This window comes from Dicentrarchus labrax, unplaced genomic scaffold (assembly GCF_905237075.1).
Source record: "Dicentrarchus labrax unplaced genomic scaffold, dlabrax2021, whole genome shotgun sequence".
NCBI lineage: Eukaryota > Metazoa > Chordata > Actinopteri > Moronidae > Dicentrarchus > Dicentrarchus labrax.
The window spans coordinates 22,311,263-22,336,347 of record NW_026136714.1 but is presented as its reverse complement, the minus strand read 5'-3'; the positions used below and the strand labels follow the sequence as shown (position 1 = coordinate 22,336,347).

General features: G+C 38.7%; 1 long non-coding RNA gene across 2 annotated transcripts; it reads left to right on the top strand.

Annotated features, from left to right (window-relative positions):
* Positions 1-7,003: 7,003 nt before the first annotated feature.
* On the top strand, positions 7,004-19,580 carry LOC127376589 (uncharacterized). Of its 2 annotated transcripts, none has more exons than XR_007887542.1 (2): positions 7,004-7,314; positions 19,301-19,580. It is a non-coding gene; the product is annotated as an uncharacterized LOC127376589 (long non-coding RNA). The 2 variants fall into 2 exon arrangements; XR_007887541.1 differs by lacking the exon at positions 7,004-7,314 and adding an exon at positions 16,779-16,984.
* The last annotated feature ends 5,505 nt before the right edge of the window (positions 19,581-25,085 follow it).

The window sequence follows — 25,085 nt, the reverse complement described above, 5'->3', positions numbered from 1 at the left end:
TTATTTACCCATCTGGCAATACAGCAACATTAGCATTCCCTTGGAGTTATTTCACCAGTGTCTGGCCACCTGATTGATATAAATCCAATAATTACTCTCCATTTAGCTGTGTGTAACTCCTGAGAAAAATATCTAGCAGGTCCTTTCTTAGTGTCAGACACAGGCATGAATTGGACTTCTGTCTCCTGAAGGATCAGGACACCAATAAAATCTGGTCTTACCATTTTTGCTGTCTTTTTCCCGTATAAAGTCTGAAAAATAGAACTATGGATATAAATAAGGGCAGCAATGAATCCCTATGAGAGCAGATCAGGCAAAGGATTAATGTAGTTTTAGGGTGATTCTCTGGGTTTTCTTGCTGATATCCATCTTTAGTTGGTCAGTCTCAAAGAAAATATCCCACTCTCTGGCTTGAAGCGTGTTCTCATCCCACAGATCCACGTTCTCAAGCAGCAGGAGCTAGTTGTGCTCCTCCCGCTCGCTGTGCTGAACCCTCTCCTCCTGAACAATGGTCAAGGTCTTTGTCTTAATGATATTGTCCATCTTCATCTGTATCTCCACCTGTTGTTGTAAGGCAGGGGAAGGTAAGGGTATGTTAACTGTTTGCCGACCAACATTTACCAACAGTTAAACCAACATTGAAAAAGGAGATCAGCATGAAAAATTCCTGAAAATGTAATGCTAACTGTCAGAGTCCATCATTAGGCTGTGGGGGACAGCTTCACGCTCTTCCTTCTGACTGACCAGTGGCTTCTCTAGATACTCTTTTTTGGACAGAGCTGCTGCATTAGCTGCACGAACTCCTTCTTCTGCTCCTCTGGGGGAGGACAGGAGAGTAAAAAAGGAGAGAAGAGGATGTTTCTCACAGTGTCATGGTGATTACACTGAAGTCTCACAATTAATTTATTGATTATTTATTGATGTTACTGGTCTAATGAGATGATAGCTCATGAGGCGATCCATTAAGCGCACCAGTCATTTACCTACCTGTCTATATCGGCTTGCAAAGTTATTAAATTAATTGGTAAATACACAGAAAATAAATAAAAATCTTTTTATTTGTTTAATCATTAAATGTGTTAATCAAACTAAAATGCCAAACCCTTAATTGGAAAAAAAAGATATTAATCAATAATAGAGATAATACTAGTTAATAATAATAGTTGCAGGTTGAGTTGTTTCAATTCACCAAAGTGCCGTCACTGCAATCCCAGATCACACAAATTTAAGTGTTTTATAACTAGGTTCAAGAACAAAGACCAAGCCTTGCACTCAACTCATTTCTGCTCAAAATTTACTTAAGCACACCGTATCCGTTCACTCCCTCCTTGACTCAGTTATAATATGCAGCAGCATTCACCAGTGAGTCAAGGATTTGCATGCCGGTAGGAATGTAACAGGATCTATCTCCGCTGGGCCTCTGCAACCATGTTTGGACCTGCTGATCTTAAGCTGTACGGCACCGCCCTCCTGCTGATCCTAGGAGTGCTCGCCAACATCTTTAACCTCAGGGTCATGCTGGTGCAGGTGTGAAGGTCCAGGGCTGTGAAAACCGTGGCTGTCATCATCTGCTTTATTTTGCTGGGCAGCATCTTGCTGCAGATCTGCTTCTGGTTTGTTAGGTGGCTGAGCGTGAATGTTAATGGAAAACATCTCAACCATCCTGAATGTTGCGCTGCTGTTGACCTTACTGACCTCTTGCATGATACCCCCATTTCTTCTGCCTCCGAAGCAAAGCTCTTGTTCCATGCAGAAGAAGCAGGGTCTGCTCACCTGCAGGCTGACAGTGGCTCTGGTCTGGGTTCACCTCACCACGCTGCTCACCATCTCCCTCAACTATTTCCGTGCCATCTTTGCCTGCGGGTTGAGCGCAGACATGCTCTTCCCTGGCATGTCTTTTTATTGCATGGCTTCTGTGATCCTCTTCAGCTGCCTCAACAAATACCTGTGAGAGAAGCTACGAGTATCATTCTTCAAGGGGAAGAACACAAACTGGTCACTGGCCAGGAATAGTGAAGATAAAGGTTGTGTAACAGCAACAGCTTGACCAAGTTTTTATTTGAGCATTCTGCATCTCATGTAATTATTATCACATTCAATTGTGTAATGTTCATATTCATAAATTATGTGAAACATGGTTATATAATTGATGTTACACTCACATCATTTGGTATGGATAGAACAAATGGGAAAGATTCCCATGTTCACAGATTGTGAGCATTGATGTCACTGAACAACTAGTTGTTCATATGTACAAAATAGTTTATTTCCTGAGTGATGTGTTTTCAGGTGTTGTTTTTCTCATTCAAGTCCCTGTAGCTCAATTTCCCTATTTTGTTCTCCAAATGACTTTTGAGTCCTCAGTGATGCACCAGGATGCAAGGTTCATTTTATATAGAATGGAATCCTGTCGTGTTGTGAGATCAAAGTCATCCACATGAGTTGAAAATGTTCCAATTTCAATGTTAAACTTGACAGCCAATGTAGCGACTGTACTAATGGATGGTAGTAACTGACCCAGAGTTTAAGGGAGGCTTCTGAGTAACAGTCTGGAGAAACCTGATGGGTATAATTGCATAAGGTGATTTGTAAATCAGTTCGCTGCCACTGAATATGTGTGCCTCAAAGAGCTGTTTAATTTAGCTTTGACAATTTAGCTTTAGTGTGTTGTTGTACACTCCACACTTCCAGCCTAAAAGAGTCACTATCTGCAGCACACCGAGGTTGTGGGAAGGTTATGTGAAGATTTAAGCTGACCTGAATCAGTCTGCAGGTTCTTGTCTTGCCTGAGGATTCTTTAGTCACAGCATTATTGACTCCTACACACACACACACACACACACACACACACACCAACCAAACTCACGCAACCCACAGCTCTATTAATACCTGTACATACAGACAGAGGTGTTCCCTCAGTCTGTGGCAGATAAACCAAAGTGTTTCTCTAATTACTGTGTTTAACCTCTCTCTCACACACATACACACACACACACACACACACACACACAAACTTCACAAACAGTAAATACTCTGATGTTTTTTATTCTTTACTTGAAACCCCATTAGCTTCCACAAAGCCACCTCCATGAATACTGAAAACAAATAATAAATAGCTCTTGCAATGCTCACTATAACAATGCTAGCATGTTCATGTAGCGGGTATCATGTTTACAGCATGTTCACCATCTTGGTTTAGCATGTTAGCATGCTAAAGGAGTGGTCACATTACGTTTCTGGTAGATACAATTTCTGTGCACTTGGCCAGGGAAAAAGGAGAGTGAAATAAATATTGATCAATATTTATTTCACTCTCCTTTTTCCAATGTACTAACAGTGTATCAGAGAGATGCTCGAACATTGGGTTATGTAGGCGCTAGGTTTTGACAAGGAAAACAATGCGTTCAATAAAAAGTTCTGAAAACTGCAATGCTCAATCAGAGTATCATTTGACATGGACTGGACTTTTCCAGTATTAATCTCCCGTCTAACAAAAGCTTTGAGTGCTGATTCAGTCACTTGATCCTTAAATATTTTTTTGAAAACATTTTTTTGAAAGAAACTTTCATTTTGTGTTGATTCTGGCATCCCCTGTTGACCAAAGTGGTAGTATTTCTCCTGCCTTGTTTTATTAAGTCTGACCAAATCAAACCAGATGGTAGGCACTGTATAGATATAGCCAGTCTTCCTGCTGATGGTCCCATTTGCTTATGTAGATCATAGAGACATCAGTATAACATTTAGACTGCTTCATAACCACTTAGGAACTCCTTGTAGTAAGTTTAACAGCTTTCCATAATCAGAGCCTATGAAAGTGGAATGTTTAGTAACCTGACTGTAAGTTGAAGAGTTCACTGAGCCAAGCATGCACCTGTGTGAGGATACCTTCAGGTCATTTTCATAGCTGAGGTTTCTCCTCTGCACACTATCATAACCTGTGTGGTGTCCTGCACGCTACCTCTACCTCCCAAAAATATTCAGCCTAAGGCCGGTGTACTGTACCTCAGCTGTCTGTGTGTCTGTTTTTCTTGGCTGTATTTAGGTCCTCTGCATCCACCCACCAGAGTTTAGCTTGGGAGGATGATGCCTTTAAAATATAAATAATGTGCTCTTTGCACGAAAAGTGAGACTAATATGTTTCCTCAGCAGGAAAGAATTAGACAGAGGAAGACGTGAGTAGAAAGACAAAGCAGTTTGTTCAGTTTGGAAAGTGAGGGTGTGGAGGTCGAGAAGGCAGATGAGCGGAGACATTCCCCAATTCCCCAAAATAAGTTTTCATTCGACCAAAACCAGAACTTTAATCCTGAGGTGAATCAAAGATGCTGAGACTGTCATAAACCATTCATTTCAGTTTTTAAGCAACACATTGTGTTTCCAGTTCCCGCTGTTGTCACATTATCATTTATTCTGCACATTATTTAAGCTTTTTTCAAATCGTTTTAAGTGTGGAACAAAAGAACAACAACAACAACAACAACAACAACAGTCATGAGTGAAAGCAACATACACTGTAAACAGTATTACAGTATGATTCAGTATCATTACCCAGAGCAGCCAGTAGACATTCAGTTGTTCAAAATATTGAATACAGGTTTTATCACTTTGTTTTTACTTTTCAACATTTCAAACTTATGAAGATACTAAATGAATGTATTATGACATTATTAAAACCTACAGCCAGGACTGAACACTACTATTGAGAACATTGATGTCATGTCCTTTTGTACTTTTTTTTTTTTTTTTACAAGAATATGGAGCTTTCTAGTATTGATAAACTCCAAATTTTCATATTTGGTTACTCTCAGGCTCACAAGAATGAGTAGATAAAAAGAGCATTCAGTATCTGCCCACCTGAGTTATAGTCTTGGCAGTGTGTAGAAATCCCTTCTCTCAGCATACATAATAGATTTCTAACTGATATTTTACCTTAAGTATATTTATTTTTAATAGTGGGGTGCAGGACTTGGACTTGGACTATTTCTAAAGCCCTGGTTATGGCCCTGCCAGCAGCATGTCGTCTGGCCTCATCCTGACCTCACAACACAACGAGACAGCATGTTCGGATGTAAAATATACATCAGACACAAAAGAAGGCGAAGCAATAAAAAGTAAGGAACGACATCAGCAATAAAAGCAAGGCAAGAAACACAAAAGAAAACTACGCCGGATCTGTAACTCATCCGGTGATCACTGTGACTCTCTAGCACAGCTGATATTAACTGACATTCATTTAAGAGATACACCCAACATTTGAAAACAGTGTACAGGAAAGTCTTCCATACTCGAACTTGACTATGTCCTAAAGAGTAAGTAAATGAAGAACAAAGTCTGCTTCAACTGTTAGATTGTCTAACCATCACTGAGTTAGACCATCTCTGAGTGCACCCTAACCTTTAACATCGTATTTTAAATCCTAACAACATCAGCAGAGGTTTGTGTTCTGGGTGCAGCAGTAACAGATCTACAGAACCTAAGAATAGAAAGGACCTTCTGCAGGCCTCAGGCTGCAGGCAGAACAGGCGAGAGTCACGCATCAAAATAACTCCCTAAGTTATGCTTACCTGCAAATAAGTCCACTGTTTGTTTCCCAGTTGTCATGGCAGTCTGTAATTAGACTTGTACACAAAGTATTAATTTGATATTGCCCAACAAATCAAATCAGCTCCTAATCCTCCTCCTCCTCCTCCTCTTGGTCTTAGTGTAGCACTGTTACCTGGCTGGTTATGTCACACAGAGGCTTAAACACAACAGGTCAATTTTTTCCTGTTATAGGAACAAAGTAGTGTCTACAACTGGAAAGCAAAACACTACAAACACTACAGATGGCTGACAGCAAATCAGCAAATCATATGAAAAATGTGATCTAAATAATTTCTGTCTGGCTCTGAGCTCCATGAAAGCCCATTGGTTACTGAAGACTTAAATCTTTAAGGTTGGTTGGGGACTATTTTAAGCGGTGGATGCACATTTGGTGCTCCATTGAGTATTTGGGGCAGCAGGATGATGTATTTGGGATTGAGCTGGATGAACTAGAGAGTTTGTGTTTATGGCAATGAAAGAACATGTCAGCCATATAATGATTTTGAATGTGTTGGAACAACAAGCACAGAGACTGAACATTTAGTTGATTTATTTCAACACAGTATAATGTTACACAAGTCTTGTTCAAAACACGGAATAAATAACTTCCAACTTCATAAAAACAAATACTGGCTTATCCTGGTGGGAGCCCTCCATTGCACACTCATGGTTAAATCGACTATTAGGGGGCAGCTCTAAAATCAGGCTTTGATACACAAACAATTCATTGTTGGTCTCAGTCTGCACATAAAATTAGATGAAAATAAGAAAAAAACTGAATATTACCAGTTTGTGTTGTGAATGGCAAAATAATAAGCCATGTTTTCTGTGACTTTCTGCAGAGGGAAACACTGATCATCATTCGTCAGTTGTCATAACAGCATGAACACAAACACACACAGCCAGCCAGGCTGCTCATTTATTGACGTTCCACCTCTAGCTGTAATTATGATTTTTTGGCTCCAGATTAAATGTTGTGATGTGAGGACAAATACACATTTATCCCTGTAAAACATCAGAGACAAGGAGAAACAAAGCCTGTTTTTGGAAAACAACTATTGAGTCTCATTACAGCTTTGAGACATTAATTCACAGGAGGTGAACAGAACATGTGACACTGTTACTGAACACTAATCTGAATCAAATATTTTGCACAAAATAATAAATCACACCAAGCTAATTGGGATGCAGTGCACTAAAACACTTTAATTAAACAAACAAACAAAAAAAAATTAAATTCTACTTGAAAGCAGTTGGACAATCAAATACTACAACACACTATTCACGCTCATATAAAAGGCTTAAAATACCACATTATTAGAACAGTAACTGTTACTCTCAGCTCTGTCTAAAAATCCCCCTTTTGTTAAAAAGTGAAGACTGTAGGTTCCATAGTCCAATGGGGAAAGTTCCTGCAGTGGAAACAGGCTAATGTAGAAAACACGATGGAAATATGACATTTCATTTGTTTATTAATTCACGGAACATTACAGTCTCCTCATCTCCTCATGTATTCAATTCAATTCAATTCAATTCAATTTTATTTGTATAGCGCCAATTCATAACAGAAGTTATCTCAGGACACTTTTCAAATAGAGCAGGTCTAGACCGAACTCTTTATAGCATTATTTACAGAGACCCAACAGTACCACCATGAGCAAGCACTTGGCGACAAGGGCAAGGAAAAACTGCCTGTTAAAAGGCAGAAACCTAGGACAGATCCTCCGGCTCTAGGTGGGTGGTCGTCTGTCTCGACCAGTTGGGGTGAGAGAGAGAGAGAGAGAGAGAGAGAGAGAGAGAGAGAGAGAGCGAGAGAAAGACAGAAAGACAGACAGACAGGTGCACAGCAACTACAGTATTGGCAATGGCAATCTAGCAGGACCATGGCAGGAGGCTCCACCAGGATCGACAAGAACCTGCGAGACGAGAAAGCACAAGAACTCCGGAGAAGAAGTGTATGTCACGATTTATTCACTAAGCTTGTTTCCATTGCACTTTGTCGCATTATGCTTTAATCAATGACAATATTCCTACAATACTCCACTAATATTCTTGTTTACAAGCTCCCTCCGTTTCAATCTGCAGTCATGTTGCTTCCGTGCGAGTGGAACAGCTGCCACTTGAGCTTGATCTCTTTGCATCAAAAGAGCCTCCCTCTTTCGCCGCTGCAATATTTGTGTATATCCAAAAACCTGTTGACATCCAAGTCTTTCATAATGTTTAAAGGAGGTGTGTTTCTTCTTCCGACCAGAAATGTGGGCCTTTCTTCTGTGCATACATCTCTACTCCAGCCTTGCAAACTGTTGGCTAGTTGGTTTGTTTACAAGGCGCAGAGTTGATCGTAGACAGGTTAGAGACCATGAGTTGTAAACTGCGGTAAAGACGTGTAATCTGAATGTGCTTTTTACATAATTATCCAAATAATACTGAGAACCTGAATAATATTGGCAGGTTCCAAATGTCTTAATTGGAAAATGCTCCATTCAGAATAAGGCCTAATTAGGAGCATCCAAATAGAATATGCTGCTGCAATGACCCGTATCAAAATACGTAATATTGTCATATTCTGAATATTAGTGTGTATGTAAATGTACGCAATAAACTCTTCCACCTTTTTCATTTTCTGTTTCAAAATGAAACATGAAAATGAAAGTTTTTTCTGTGCAAAATGATAATGGGCATAAAAACAGGTCGATGTGTGGATTGTGTGACCCTTCATTCAACCACTAGAGTAACTGATTCTTAATTCAAACATTTTTCTGTGATGATTGATCATCACAGAAGGTTCCCAGTGTTACAATGTATATATAACTTCATACAGTTTAATGTATAGTTGAGGGAAGAAGTAGCTCTTCAAAACCTTGCAATAAAATAATTATAATATTCATCTTAATCCACGAATGAGAGAAATGGTTTTCAGAATCAGAAATACTTTATTGATCCCCATGTGGAAATGTGTTTCACAGGAATGGGGTCAAAACCACAACTCAGGTTGAATGAAACTGGAATTTTCCTTTGAGACAAAACCTACATGATGAGGTGGAATTCTTTCAGCAGGGTGTTGCTGTGAACACAACTTTTGGAAACACTTATCTGTATTATTAAGATGTAATGTTACTTTGATTTTCAAGCTCTAACGTGCCCCCTGTGCATGTTTTAGGAACCCTAGGGCCGAGCCTTTTCCTCTTAGCGGGTATGAACCAGCACATCGGTATTCTGTTACCATGCCAGTGCAAACAACCGACAGCAGCTATACTGCAGCACCCCCCTGAGACCCCTGAGAAGGAGGGTGAAATGTTGCCAGGACAGAGATGGATGATGAACAATGAAAAAGCTTTAAAACATCTTTATTAAACAATAACGGTCCAGGTTGGCTGTCACACTGTTCATGTCTTTCTTCTTTCTTTGACTCAAATATCTGGCATCTCAGGAATTCATTGAAATCTGTTTCAATTAAAGTCATTACTTTTTCTGTGTTGCAACAGATGCCAGTCATATCCGCTCCGACAAAAGTGATTTCATAATCGCTTTTTGGTTCAATACATGGAATTGACACCTTGGTACAAGAATTCTTTACTAAACTTTTCCTCAGAAAACAACATGCTAGAACTTTGAACATTTACTGCTGATCGTAAATTGTTGAATAAGTTGATTTTCTAAATGTGATGTAAGTGAGAAACCTGGTTTCTGTATTTGGGGGATCATCACAGGTAGATGGCAGGACTGGTGAGATTTCTAATGGACAAAACATTTCAGTAATAATCATCAGCCCGCTGTTCAAATGAAACAAAAAACACAGCTTTTTTAGCTTTAGTTGTTTAAATGTCAAAGTCTCATTTTAATGTCAAATTAACTACTCAACGCTTTCTCATCCCAGGTCAAATACCAACACTGCTTTGTCACTACCCTTGGTGTCTTAGACTCACAAGGTACCCTTCAGCGTCTGTATGAGCCACCTTTTAACACATGGTTAATGTTGTGAAGTGGTTTTACTTTGGTTAGGTTTAGGCAACAACACTACTTGGTTATGTTAAGAAAAATGTCATGATTTGGGTTAAAAAGAGCATAAACACACTAAAAGTGTGCTGTTCATAAACAATGCTCATGATCTCGGTGAATGGTGAACTTAGTTAGTTAATTAGAACTAAGTTAACTAATCAAGACCATGAAAGAATGATCATGATGAAAGAGAATCAAGAAATCCACCAACAAAGAGTAAGACCACGAGCCAAAAAACGCAAAATCCTCCACCCAAGTCAAACTCAGTATTTTGATGGGTGACCAGATGAAAATGTGTGAAACAGGGTGGTCACATAGTCACCTATTCTGAGTGAGGATTGCTGAAGCACTGTCCTGGCTGTGTTTACAAGAAGCATGCACCATTACACAGGTAGTCACAGGTGACAGGTATGTTACAGTCAATTTAGCAGTCTTTGTCAGCAGCTGAGATTCTCATTAAACTGTATGCTTACTAACACAGTTGTTAGATATTTTTTATCACAAATTCCTCCTGCACTCTCATCTGGTTTAAAACTAAATGTTGAATAACATCAACAATCTGTTATTTATTATAAATTAAAACACATTAATAATACTATTCTATAATACTAGTTATTTTTAATAACTAAAAGCAGGAAGGAATTATAGCCTATATAGGTAATTTTGATCAGAATATTTTATGGCTCTCTATATATCTACTAATTCATGTAGACTGATTGATAATTTACTGTTTGATTCTCTCACTTGAATTTAGAGTGTTCTTTATTCTGGAGACAGCTGCAGCTTGTTGCACATATCTCTGTTATTTTATTAACTATTCGTGACAACCTGGCAGCACTTCCAAATACACAATCAGTGCAGCTTTTTCATTATGCCACCAAGTCAGGTCTCCTTAGTATTTTTGCCTTCAAGTCTCAAGTGAAGTCGAGCCTTGCAGCATACAGACAGCTCTTGTTTTAGCTCATTCATATTATACGTTACTGTAATGGTTCATTTTCAGGACAACCACTCATAATTCAGGACTGTCCTGATTTTTCAGGATGTCTGTTTACCCTTTTGAAAAAATACAAAGAAAAGGAAAGTGAACGTAATTGTTTGGAAAATAAAAAATTGTGATTTATGAACGTGAACTAGCTCATTTTAATCTGTGTGAATGGAACTTTAAGCTAGCCCAAGCTGGCTGTGTCGGATATTTATTTATTTTTTCTCGATAAAACAGACACATGTTATTGTTTCAAGCTGACTGTTTGTATTATGTCGTAATAAATGTCCGGATTATGACAGTTACACCAACATATCGTAGTGATTTCTCAATTGGTCAAGGTTTAACTGTCAATAAGCTACACTTTGTATGTTTGACCTAAAGGACTTTTTGCTCTGATGATGGTTCCGGATGAACTTTAAACCAGCTTTGAAGAACAATAAATCCAGACTGTCAAATCATCATCAAATCAGTGATCCACAACAATGAGGCCCTGAACTGTTTTCTTCGTGATCTGAAGACAGAGAACACAATTGTTTTCACATGAACATTCTCATAGTATTAAAGACCCGTGTTCATGGCAACTGGAAATATAACTTTCTTTGTACCTGAAGCAACATTCCTCCACCAACACCTGACGCTTGTATGTTTTTTAAACAAAGGGCTATTTTTGGTGGAACACTCGCTAACGGTGGTAAATATGTCACAGCAGTGTGTCTGCTATGGACATAGCAACATACCGATGTCAAACTTTAGCTGTGTAAAGTTTCATGTGTTATGTTGTGTGAACAAAAGAGTGACCTTACTGCTGTGAAAACATAATACACTGACGTACAACAGCTTGGAGTTATGTCAAAAGAGGATTGAGTGTGTAAACGACACAATGTGTGTTAAAAATAAAGTTGAGCCTTGAACAATAGAAGCTGCTGCCTTACTCAAAATAACATCTATCAATTCTTTTTTCTTCTTTTTAATGTGACAATGTTCGAAAGAGCCTAATGGATATATGAATCAACTCTTCTGAAGAACAAAGCGGTATTTCCTGCTTGTAAAAAAGAGATTTCAAGTACTTTTATTTTAAGTTTGTGGGATTAGCTGAGTATGTCAAAGGTATTGTTTGTGTCTTATGTCTTATGATCAAGTATAAACCTGTCGTGAGAGAGGAGAACCATTTTGAAGCTTTGAGTTTGGCATTATGAAAGTTAAACAGAGCCAGCTGAGGTGACGTACTGCGAGTTGAGCTGCGCTCATTGGCTCCACAGTTTCGACTCGTTCGTAGCAGAAAACAATGTATTGTATTTTAGTGTACGCCCTCAGTACAATAAAAAAAGTTGCAAGTGCAAGTTGAAGACACTTATGCGTTGGCCTCACTTTACATACCCAGAAGCTCTGTCCCTTATATATACTGTCAGTGCTTATGACATAGCTTAGCCATGCTAGTGGCATGGCTCTATGGATGGCAATGTCTGTCTGCAGACACACTTACAACCATTTGAATACAGCTCGGCCTCCCAAGTGTGTAGGAGAAACTATGGAGGCTCATCAAAAAATGCAAAAGGGCCTATCTATAGCCAGTGGTATGATTTTTTTATTCCAATAGAGCCACCTAAATATTACACACTGGACTTTTATTGGTTTAATTCACCTTTGCTAATACATTAATTACACTGTAAGTGCCACTCGCATATATTGATAAAAGAAGTAAGCTAACATAAGTTATTCATTCCTATGAATTAAACCCAACTCAAAAATGAACTGTTGAAGTAATATCTCAGTTGTTTTCAGTGAACTTAAATTTGTGCAGGATTTTATGCATTGGTGATATAATTCCAGTTTGACTTATTTTCTTTAAGTTGGCTTTACATCATTACAATGTAATGTTGTATTTATCATACGTCAGTTGTTTTGACTGTTAATGTAATAAATTGCTTTAATGGAAGAAAACTGAGTAAACTGAATTTAAAATTTGTAACATTTGTATAAAGAAAATGAATTTAATTTACTTTATTCAGTTAAATTCTGTGAACACATACCACAAGTTTGGAGAAATGCTGCATATGAGTGTAATATACTTACTAGTTTTGAGTAAAATTAACAATTGAGTCCAATTACCGTAACAGTAAATGAGTTCTACTAATATTTTTATTTATTTTTACATGCTTAATTAATACTTAATACATTTAAACTGTTTCCTAAAACTGTTTGAATTGAACTAACTCATCAGGTTTTTACAGTGTAATAGTTTTAATGACTGTGGGTGCGGACTGACTGAATACATGAAGCTTATTGAATCTTATTAAAAATAGGCTCAGGGATAAAGTCAGCACTTGATTGAAGAATGTGTTCCCTTTGGCCAGGGCCTGAACCTCCAACACTCCCTCAGTGAATCAGACTCACAGATTGACACTGAGGGTTTGGACTCTGTGAACTCATGGTGGTTGAAGTGAAGGTTCAAATGGTTGAAATGCTTGGGAACCAGGACTTAATGAAGCAGAGCATTTCATCCAATTCCATTTGATGTTAATTTTAGCGCAGCACGTACATCATGGAGGCGATCCAACATCCACTTTGCCTCTAAACGTGAGACATTGTTATTATTTTCCCCTCTCTGTGGTCACCACTGTCTTCTTCTCTCATGTGATGTATGGCTGTGCTGTCATAGTGCTGTATCTCGTAGCAGCAGTGGTCCATTCAATGTGTTTCTGCACCTCAACTTTTTCATTTGTATATACTCTCATAAAAGTTGTTAACATTTGTTCTTCTGGTTTGTGACAGAAATTTACGGAGCCCCCCTGGTGACATTGGATAAAAAAAAAATTATGCGTGGCCACACATTACTATCTCGTGGCCATGCGTTATTATTTTGTGGCAACGAGATAGTTAATGCGTGGCCACAAGATAATTATTGAATTAATAATTTCTGCGATTTATGTGGCGAAAGTGCAGCGTCTTTGAAAATAAATAAATGCGCAGACTTTGGCTGATTATGCGTTGAATTATGCGATCACATAATCGCGTTTTTCTGGAGGGACTGCATTTAGCATTACCAACAGTGACATGTCCGACTTCACTTAGACGTAAGCTCCTCCAGCCTGTCATAGCATTATTATTGACATTACACTTGCCATGGCAATAATAACAAAACTACTCTTAAATACAAAAGCAGACTATAAACTACCTTTATTCATGAATAATAAACAGCATCACTGACAGCTCCATATGAATAACCATCCCGCCACTGAAGGTGAATTATCTTGTGGCCACGAGATAATAACGCATGGCCACGAGATAGTATGATGAGATGTGTGGCCACGCATTATTTTTTTTATCCAATGTCACCAGGGGGGCTCCGTAGGAATTAGTTATTATTAGTTAGAAATCATAATTTGAACAAAATATCTATTACCGTCACTTGATTTGAGACAACTCCTGAAATAAGTTCATTAACATTAAAAATCACAATTGAAAGGGTTTTTGATGGCAGGATCCAGCCTCACAGAGCCACTTGGCTGTTTGTTTTCAGGTTCATTTATGTTGTTTCTTCATCAGGTTTGTTGCATGCAGAACTTTAATGTTTATAATTACTGTACATCGCATACTGTAATGCAATAATAATATACAGCATGTGGCATGCCGTGGTGTGTGTGTGTGTGTGTGTTTGTGACTTGCGTGCAGAGAGAGAGGCAGGCAGGCAATCAAAGCAGCTCAAAAACATTCCTGAAGTTGCAGTGAGAGTTTCTGTGGTCAAAGCCTCAGGAGAGATGAGGAAAAAGAAAACTGAGGTCCACACGCAAGGAGAGAGGAAACGAGGAGAGGAGAGGAAAGAAAACAAGAGTAGAGAGGAGTGGAGAGAAAACAAAGGGAGAGGAAACATCTTATATTTATTGTACACATGTTTATCTTAACTCATTTGTTTTCTTCTATTTTACTTGTCCAGCTTCAGCTACACGTCCTCATCTTATTATAAATAAAATGATGATGAACAATGATACACTTAGAGTCAGAAATCCTTGACTTGAGCCTGCCGTACAGCTGCAGCAGGGATTTCCCCACAGCAGTGAAACATGATGCACGAGGAGGAGGTGAAGAAGTCTTCTTGGGGTGAAGAAGGAGTTTGCGTGCATCTAAAAATAATTTCATCCCATAACAATAATTCCAATGGTGGGCGGGGTCTACCTGCCCAAAGTTAAGCTTGACAACACCTACTCTGCAGATACAGTATATATACAGTCTGTACTAGATTGGTGTTAGAGATAGACTTCCAGAGCGAGAAAGAGACAAACTAACGTAGAGAACCCAAGATAAAAAAAATTGAAAATAAGGGCTGATGCAGGGTGTAAGGGATATTTAAAGTCTAGGAAAGATAAGCAGAGGCAGTTTGTAATGGAGAGTCTCTGGTAAGACTAAAAGACGAGAACAGAACAGGTCAAGACAGGGCTGATAGTGAAAAAGTGAAGGCAGAGTGAGATAAAGGTGCAAAAAATAAGACTAGAAAATAATATATAAAAGAAATCATGCAGCAGATCTGAAAGCAGGAGACATTTTATTGGAGATACAGCAGTGTTAAGGCTGACAGAACAAGAAGAAAATAAGTGGAAACTGAGACAAACAAAAAGGCTTAAAAGACTCCTAACAGTAAAAGATCACCAGATATCGACCATGCCATCCTTCTCCTCCTGCAGACCACTCCCTGTGGCCCTGGGGCCTTTGGAGGCAACCAGCACCTTTATCTCCTCCTCCTGTTCCTCCCTGCCTCTCTCTCCTCCGCGGGGTCGTCGACACCGGCGTGTCCTGTACCCGGCCTGCCAGAGCAGGAGGCCCATCCTGAGAGAGGCCCCGGATCAGGCCCGACGCTGGCTGCTGCTCCTCTCTGCACTTGTCTTCCTGCAGATCTACAATGAGGAGACGCACACCTGCGCAGGTTGGGTTGCACACATTGATACGACCATTTAGATGCTCACTCTTGATCTGTTACAGCACAGTTCAAAGACTAATTGTACAAAGGGAATTTTGTACAAATGTAAAAATTACTTTTCCAAATGTTATATGGGAAAAATATGTCAGCCACTTTAATAGGGTAATCAGCTTTGTCGGGGTTGTGTATTATTTGATTATTTTAGCTAGCTAAATGCATATTATAATGGGTTGTAGTCATAGTCAAAATGTTTCTATTAGTTTTAGTCCAATTTTAGTCCTTTGATTTTTGGTATATTAAGTTTAGTATTAGTGTTTCAGCAACAAGGAAGAGTTCTGATTCCATCATTTTGATCTTTTAACTTCCTGTCTATCCCAGAAATGGGACTGCGTTGAGTGTAGATTCATATCCAATGATTTAGTTTTAGTCAAAGGTATTAAATGTTGTAGGCTATCTGCTGTTCAGTTTGAAAAAAACAAAACCTTTTCTTTTGTTGTAAACTTGCAGAGCTCCAGAGCCAGTACCCAGACCCAGCAGCATCACAGTTCCAGGAGGGAGAGGATAGCCTAAGCACGGTGCAGAAACGGACGGGGGAGGACTCCTGGAGGGTCCAGATGGTGGCTGGGGCTTCAGAGACTCAGCTGGAGTGTGTGGTGTCCTGATGAAGGAGCAAGTCATTTCACTCACACCATCCTATGACCCCAAAGAAACTAAATGCACTGGGGAAGCAAAACAGAATAGATGAGGCTGCAGACAGATAGCAAAGACAATGTCAGTTGAGGATCAACGAGTTCAGATTCATTCCTATTTCCATCCATGTTAGCTGGACTGGAGACAAACAGTGTCATGTGTCACATGACTGCAGTGTTATATTGTTGGAGACTTTTTCTGCTGATATGCTGAAGACGCTGTGCTATTTATAAAAGACTGGATTTAAAACCAGAATTTTTCGAGCACATAAAGAAACTACCAACAGAATGTTTTAAATTGTGCAAGACAGTTTTGTAGGACATTAATTATGCATCAAATATGAGAACTGGTAAATATCTGTATTAATTTGAAATTGTAAATCTAATAAATTAGATGTTAACTGTGTTTGTGTGTATTTGTTTGTGTGCAGCAGTGGTGGAAAATAACTAAGTACATTTATTCAAATACTTTTTTCTTATGCCACTTCATACTTCTACTCTCACTACATTTCAGAAGGAAATATTTTATTTTATACAACATTATATTTCTTTAACAGCTAGAGTTACAAGTTACGTTACTGATTTTATACAAGAAATATAGTATTCAATTCAATTCAATTCAATTTTATTTGTATAGCGCCAATTCATAACAGAAGTTATCTCAGGACACTTTTCAAATAGAGCAGGTCTAGACCGAACTCTTTATAACATTAATTACAGAGACCCAACAGTACCACCATGAGCAAGCACTTGGCGACAAGGGCAAGGAAAAACTGCCTGTTAAAAGGCAGAAACCTAGGACAGATCCTTCGGCTCTAGGTGGGTGGTCGTCTGTCTCGACCAGTTGGGGTGAGAGAGAGAGAGAAAGAGAGAGAGAGAGAGAGAGAGAGAGAGACAAACAGACAGACAGGTGCACAGCAACAACAGTATTGGCAATGGCAATCTAGCAGGACCATGGCAGGAAGCTCCACCAGGATCGATAAGATCACCTGGTAAAGTATGATTAGTAATTTTAGACAGCATCAAGTAGCCAAAATGTACTATGACTTTTCTTACTTTTGCTTTTGATACTTAAAGTACTGTCCTTAAAGTACTTTTACAGGACTTTTAACTTGCATGTGGTACACCATCACTGTGGTACTGCTATTTTCTTTTAGGTAAAGGATGTGAAAACTTTTTCCACCACTGGTGTGCAGTATAAACTCTGTATAATCAGACAATGAACTGATCAGTTTCTGGCTCAACCTGCTCTCTGCTCTGAAACCCGACTGCATTGCCTCTGTCATCACCCAACTGACACTCTGATGTTTCCGAGGGAAGCTGTGTGAGGCCCAAGTGTTTGCTCGTGTGTGTGTGTGGGAGGGGGTGTTTACTTTGAGAAGAGGAGCCTTTGAACCCAGGCAGTGACTCAGAGAGACGAGGTAATCCCTCGTTCAGCCCACGCAGGCTGGCTGGTATCATTGTGTGAGAAAGTGAGTGTGTCTGTACATGCCTCGGTATGTGGCCATGTTACCAACACCCACTAACTGGACTGATATAATTTGAATGCTTTAACAGACATACCATATTTATTCATATGCAATAAGACTTTTCTGATCATTAGGGTGGAAATTCGTAAATTATATATATTATATTCTTAAAGACTAAAAACACAATAAACAGAAATATTGCTATCTTAAATAGAAATAAAATAAATAACACTGGAATTTATTCAAATATTTGTGCAATTGTATGTTCAAATATTGGTCAGTGCAAGTCAACTGTCAGTAGACTGCGTTCAGTCAAAAACATGATTTTGGCTTAAAAAATACATTCTTTGAATGATGTAAGGAAGATTATTTACTTACAGGATAACTGCATGGAAGAGAAAAACACCCCAAAAAATTATCATAAGACAGGAATTAAACAAAATATGACTGAACTCTTACATACAATTGAAAATAAGAATCATATAAAAGATTGGATCCTCAAACCTGTGGCATCCTAAAGAGTTATACAAAGACACTATATCAGACTATACATCTCAAACTTTATATTATGTAGGACAAAAAGAGACAGCACAGTAGGAAAAGAGACAGCAGAGATTCATACAGTCTACCTTCAGGCAAAATGATGTCAATGTTTATTTGTAATCTTTCTGTTTGTCATATACGTTGTGTATCTGAGCTCACCGTGTTGTTCATTAGAATGAACACAAACATCACGTCATTGCGGGAGAACACAGTATGATGACAGTTTGCTGCAACAGATCAGAGAGCGCAAAGAGGCTCATCGCCTCATCACAGCATCACAGTAGCCTCGGCTACTGAAGCAAAGACTCTAAAAGGAAACCTCTGCAGCTAAATATGCAGGCGTGCAGTCTGAGGGAGTTCTGTCCCACTATGCCCACATGTACCAGCCTGCACTGTGCATGAGAGTGTTAACAGAAATCCTCCAGAGCAGACCAGCTGAGATAGTTAATGTGCTTATTAACTTTTTGAACAGCAATAGATAGAACAATTTTCAAGGTAGTTTCCTTACAGCCAAACGTCTGGGTATATATGATAAAATAATCCCCAGTAGTGTTGTAACAGTGATTAATGTTTTTAATGTTTAGAAATTGAAGCCGCTTAAATGCAAGTAGTAGTACAAATTCAAGAAGCTTATGAGCAACATATTTTGCTCACTAGTTGGTGGACACAAATCCAGAGATAAAGGAAATGGATTTCCATTCATTCGTCATATGCACTCAAATGGGATATTGCCATATGATGTGATAATGAGAAAAGTGTTTGTGAGAACATCAGTGACAGCAGCTTTAAGGATTGTCTTCTCTCAACTGGGCTCTCATATTTGAGGTCAGTGTGTGTATGTGGCATTTCTGTGGCATTAATGGAAGAAGTAACCAGTTGTAGATTAGCAAGGCGGTAACTAATAGAATTCAATTCAATTCAATTCAATTTTATTTGTATAGCGCCAATTCATAACAGAAGTTATCTCAGGACACTTTTCAAATAGAGTAGGCCTAGACCGAACTCTTTAAAACATTATTTACAGAGACCCAACAGTACCACCATGAGCAAGCACTAGGCGACAAGGGCAAGGAAAAACTGCCTGTTAAAAGGCAGAACCCTAGGACAGATCCTTCGGCTCTAGGTGGGTGGTCGTCTGCCTCGACCAGTTGGGGTGAGAGAGAGAGAGAGAGAGAGAGAGACACAGACAGACAGACAGACAGACAGGTGCACAGCAACAACAGTATTGGCAATGGCAATCTAGCAGGACCATGGCAGGAGGCTCCACCAGGATCCATGAGAACCTGCGAGATGAGAAAGCACAAGAACTCCGGGGAAGAAGTGAAGTTAGTAACATGCAACATGAATGAGTGCAGAAAGAGAGAGGAAGAGAGGAGCTCAGTGCACCATGGGAAATCCCCCGATAGTCTAGGCCTATAGCAGCATAACTAAGGGATGGTTCAGGACTCACCTGATCCAGCCCTAACTATAAGCTTTATCAAAGAGGAATGTCTTAAGCCTACTCTTGAATGTGGTGAGGGTGTCTGCCTCCCGAACCACAACTGGAAGCTGGTTCCACAGGAGAGGAGCTTGGTAACTGAAGGCTCTGGCTCCTGTTCTACTTTTAGAGACTATAGGAACCACAAGTAGCCCAGCATTCAGAGAACGTAGTGTTCTAGTGGGGTAATAGGGTACTATGAAGTCTTTAAGATATGAAGGGGCCTGACCATGAAGAGCTTTATAGGTGAGGAGGAGGATTTTAAATTCTATTCTACATTTTACAGGGAGCCAGTGCAGAGAAGCTAGTACAGGAGAGATGTGATCTCTTTTTCTAGTTTCTGTCAGTACTTGTGCTGCAGCGTTCTGAATTGGAGCGTTTTAATGGACTTATTGGGGCAACCTGATAATAAAGAGTTGCAGTAATCCAGCCTTGAAGTAACAAATGCATGGATTAGTTTTTCTGCATCTGTCTGTGATAGTATGTGTCTAATTTTTGTAATATTACGTAAATGAAAGAAGGCAGTCCTAGAGGTCTGCTTCATGTGGGAGTTAAAAGACAAATCGTGATCAAAGATAACTCCAAGATTCCTGTCAGTGGTGCTAGAGGCCAAGGTAATGCCATCTAGAGTAACTATATCTTTAGACAGTGAGTCTCTAAGGTTTTTGGGGCCAAGAACAAGAATTTCGTTTTTTTCTGAGTTTAACATCAGTAAATTGCAGCTCATCCAGGATTTTATGACCTTAAGACATGTTTGTAATTTAGATAATTGATTAATTTCATCGGGCTTGATCGATAGACATAACTGCGTATCATCTGCATAACAGTGAAAGTTAATGGAGTGATTCCTAATAATGTTGCCTAAAGGGAGCATATATAAAGTAAATAGTATTGGTCCAAGTACAGAACCTTGTGGAACTCCATGACTAACTGTAGTATTTATTGAAGATTCATCGTTAACATGTACAAACTGCGAACGATCTGATAAATATGACTTAAACCAGCTTAGTGCAGTTCCTTTAATGCCAATTTGATGCTCAAGTCTCTGTAAAAGAATATCATGGTCAATGGTGTCAAATGCAGCACTAAGATCTAATAATACAAGTACAGAGACAAGTCCATTGTCAGAAGCAATCAGAAGGTCATTATTAACTTTAACCAGAGCTGTCTCTGTGCTATGATGAACTCTAAATCCTGACTGAAAATCCTCAAATAAACTATTGTTATGTAGAAAGTCACACAACTCTTTGGTGACTGCTTTCTCCAGAATCTTAGAGAGGAAGGGGAGATTAGAGATTGGTCTATAGTTGGCTAAAACCCCTGGGTCAAGAGTGGGCTTTTTAAGAAGGGGTTTAATTACAGCTACTTTAAAGGACTGTGGTACATATCCTGATAATAAAGAAAGATTAATCATATCCAGTAAAGAAGTGCCAATTAAGGGAACAACTTCCCTACTACAATGCTTGTACTAACAAAACAAATAAATCCTAATTTAATCCAAAATCTCAGACAGCTTTGTTATCATGAGCTTCGACTGATGTCGTAAAGAGTGCTCATAATTCTCACCGCGGCGATGACCTCAGGGAATCACTCTGAATAGACACACAGAAAGTCTGAGGATTGAGGTGTTGTGATAGATTCTGTCACCATGTCAGAATGACTCCTGAAGTGACTAAAGTTTAAACTTTTGAGAAAGAAGACGTCACGTCACCGCAAAGCAGGATGACAGTTTGATGAGCATACCAGTCGGTTTCTCTCAGGGCACTATTGAATGTGTGTGTACGTGCACGCTGTTTATGTGTGTCTAAATGTGTGTGTCAGAATGTATTGGCAGAACAATCAGGACACATACTCACTGCAGGTGTGTACAGGTGTGTGCATAGGTGTGTGTGTGTGTGTGTGTGTGTGTGTGTGTGTGTGTGTGTGTGTGTGGCATCCAAATTTGTGTTAATTTGGTTCCCACAGAGCTTCACATAAACTCAGAGAAGATTTCAGTGCATTTTTTTGTGCACATTTTTTAAATGTTGTAAAATGTCAGATTACATTTGTTTAATTGAGTTTTATTTATTTATTTATTTATTTTTTACTTTAGTAATTTTTCAAGCTTGAGCACTAATATGAAAAAAGCCACATATGTACTGAAGTGTAGAAGTATGGTTATGGTGTGGTTAAAGTTAGAGAAAGATCCAACAGACACTCATGTCCACGGGGTCACAGAAATATTCTCGGGATCAAGTCAAGTCAAGTCAGCTTTATTGTCAAAATATGCTATATGCACAACATACAGCACAGATGAAGTTACAGTCCTCTTGGACCCACGGTGCAAGCAGGCAATAAAAAATAAATGTTCTATAAATAGAAAAGACATAAAATAAACAATCAACAATTTGACATGACATAAAATAAACAATCAACAGGACATAAAATAAACAATCAACAATTTAACAGACGTAAAATAAACAATCAACAATGCCACTTTTGGCTCTTGATCTCCACACTGTAGTGTTTTACCACCTATTTTAACAAGGTTACAAGGTAATCAAAGTGGAAATAAGACAACATAGAGAAAAAAAAAGTTAAAACACAGTATACCAAGATATGTCCCACAGTTCAAAACAATATGAGGAAACAATTGTAAACAAGCAAGATGCATATAAGATCTGTAATTGTACATAGATTGCAGATACAATGTGAAAAAAAAAAAAAAGTGTTTTTTAACTTCAAAATAGTTACTGAGCTATCTAACCTGAGGTCCTAAGGCAGACTTTAAACCTGGCTGCAGGGTTTTACTTCCACTCAGTCCCAATAGTGGTAGTGATCTGGCTCACAGTGTTCCAGTTTAATGGCTTTGTGCCTGGGAGCATTGTCAAGTTGAAACAGGAATGGGCCCTATCACCTTTTGTCATGTAAATTAGTTACATAAAATTCTCTTCATTGGAAAAAGCAGGAGAAACTGTATACAGGTTTCCAGATCAAGGAAATGTATTCATCGATATACAAAAAAACAAGGTTGTATAACCACATTTAAATGTGTAGTTCCTTCATGGTACCCACATAGAAAAATATGATCAATAAGAATAACATAAAGGATAAAGAAAATAGAATAAAATAGATAAATCAATATATATGGTTGTTTATTTATTTATACACCCAGGAAATAATTCTGCAGTGCATCTTTTGAATTTGCATCTGGGGGAATGTAAACAGCAACATGGTAGTGATTATAATATGATAAAAACAAACAGTGTCCATTCACTCTGACTGCGTTTGTGCATCGATGATGCTGGGTGAACTCACTATACATAACTCAACTATATGAGCAGGATGCACACTTATCTCTGACTGTGTGGAAATCTGAATCTCTCACAGATGATGAAGAAAGGCATTAAAATGGAAGGGTAGGCTGCAACAGATTCCTATAGGCTGATATAGGAGTTTAGTGTGGTGCTGAAGTTGAATGGAGCTCTAGTTTGCACAAAGTGTATATTTGTAGTTACAAAGCTAAAACCTGGAATAGCACTGACCTAATATAGCAACAAGAACTTTTTGTATTGATTTTAAGACACAAATATGGTTCAAAATCAGCAGGTCAAACTGTGAGAAACTTTACCCTTTTTAACCAACAGAAACTTGGGCGTTAATTATGATCTGACTAAAGCTAATCCAATAGCGTGAACTCAGTTGTGCTTTTGTCACACGTCACCATCAGGAAGCTTCTTTCCACAGAAAACTACCACAAAAAGTTCAGCTGTCAATCAGCAGCACCACTTTTGATGGCTGACATTTGTAGAAGGGTAAGTCTAAAAACCACACCTGGAGGATGGAAACATTCCTGTGTTGCCATTCAGGTTTACTACAAAGCAGGCTGCTTTAAAGCTACAGGGGAATCAGATCAAGTTCACAGATTTCCACCATCCACCCGAACAAAAAAACAACAACAGCACGTATCTCCTATCTATGCTGGCTGGGTTCCATTTCAGTCTCATTTAATAACTGCATGGTTTGGCTCCAGTTGATAGAATCTTTCTCAAGATGAATCTTATTATCTCCAAAAGTGATATGTGGCGAAACTTTTTCCACACAGGAAATACAATGCTTCTTAAGTCTCATAACCTCCATAACACACTAGTGAGTTTGAAATGCAGATATGCAAATATAGTAATATCGTGGCGACATCCATTCCAGAAAACTATGTGGGCTTTATAGATAACTGGAAGACTTTCTGAGGAAAACCTTGTCTGATTAGGCATCCATCCCACTTTGGATGGAGTTGCTGTTTTGTCTTCTAGATTGTGTACCTAAAACTAGACAACTCAGAGTTCAGACCAGGAGGCAGAGCTGCAGTCTTTTACACACTTCTCTGTGCTTCCATTAGAGCAGTTACCCACTCCAAACCTCATAAAGACTGTGTCTGTCCCCCGATCACATCAATTATTTAATTATTGAATAATGCGTGTTTTGATACTGAATGTGTTGGTTTTCTGACATTGCATTACAAGTAAACTTAACCTTTTTAGTGAAATACACAATAACAACTAATGAACAAAATGATATGATTAATAAAATAACAACAGGAACAAAAACTTTAATAAAGGCAGATCTAGTAAAGAAGTGCTCACTAATGGGTAAGACTTTTTCTCATTAATATACCATTAATTCATTTCTATTGCGGGACTACAAGCCATTAGGCAAAATTCCTATACCGGATGTCTATCTGAGTGCTGTAGCTAAAATTAAGGAGGCGATTCCTTCAGTACTTAATTACCGTAATTGCCACGTCATAAAGAAAGGCCCTCCGTAATGCCAGAGCAGCCTTTTATTCAAGAAAATAAGAACAACCCCAGGTTTCTTTTCAGCACTGTAGCCAGGCTGACAGTCACAGCTCTATTGAGCCATGTATGCCTATAGTCCTCAGTAGCAATGACTTCATGAGCTTCTTTAATGATAAAATACATTTTCCTCAATCAAACCTCATCAATTAACCTAAATGATTTCTTTGTCAGAGATTAGACCCCATCCCAACTAGGCTGAGAAAAAGTCTTACCCATTAGTGAGCACTTCTTTACTAGATCTGCCTTTATTAAAGTTAAAGTTTTTGTTCCTGTTGTTATTTTATTAATCATATCATTTTGTTCATTAGTTGTTATTGTGTATTTCACTAAAAAGGTTAAGTTTACTTGTAATGCAATGTCAGAAAACCAACACATTCAGTATCAAAACAGCGAGTAGAGGCACAATTGCTGCACACAGCCGACCCAACTAAAATATTTTCTGCTTGCCCCTCGTTTTCAATGTGAAACAAATAAAGATACATGATAGAGAAAGAATAGATAGAATAGATCTTTATGGTTCTGTAGTGGTTTTTTTTTTTTTTTTTAAGATTTCAAAATGCAAGTCACTCTCCTCCGTGTGATGTCTTCATGTCCTGTGT